This window comes from Fibroporia radiculosa (genome assembly GCF_000313525.1).
Source record: "Fibroporia radiculosa TFFH 294 genomic supercontigs, scaffold2839, whole genome shotgun sequence".
In the NCBI taxonomy this organism is placed as follows: Eukaryota; Fungi; Basidiomycota; class Agaricomycetes; order Polyporales; family Fibroporiaceae; genus Fibroporia; species Fibroporia radiculosa.
In genome coordinates, this window is record NW_012133662.1 from 1 (window position 1) to 335 (window position 335).

A 335-nucleotide genomic window follows, 5' to 3' on the forward strand; every position below is an offset into this window, starting at 1 on the left:
TGGGGGGGGGGGGGGGGGGGTGGCGTGCGCGACTCTGTCACTGGAGTGCGCTGGTGTACAGATTATGTGTGCTGGGGGCAGCGGGCTATATGCGTTGGGGAAAGTCATCCATAGACAGTGCATGCAGGTGTCCTGCTGCGGTCTGTCTTGAATTGCAACGTGTCTGCTCTGTGCTCTTATGCGATACTGACGGCTGACCACTGGCCCCTCACGAGGAGGCTTGTCATCCCGGCCTGCACATTCGCATCTCGAGGTCCCCGCCGACCGTCTCTCCCAACCGTGAAAAGTGCCGTGCAACATCATCACGGGACCGTCGGCCGCCGCCAAGGCAGGGG

At 62.4% G+C, this 335-nt stretch overlaps 2 annotated features.

Annotated features, from left to right (window-relative positions):
• Window positions 1-85: 85 nt before the first annotated feature.
• Window positions 86-132: a sequence feature (Short protein (FIBRA_08775, CCM06505.1) was converted to a misc_feature.).
• A 55-nt stretch (window positions 133-187) lies between these two features.
• Window positions 188-227: a sequence feature (Short protein (FIBRA_08775, CCM06505.1) was converted to a misc_feature.).
• Window positions 228-335: the final 108 nt, after the last annotated feature.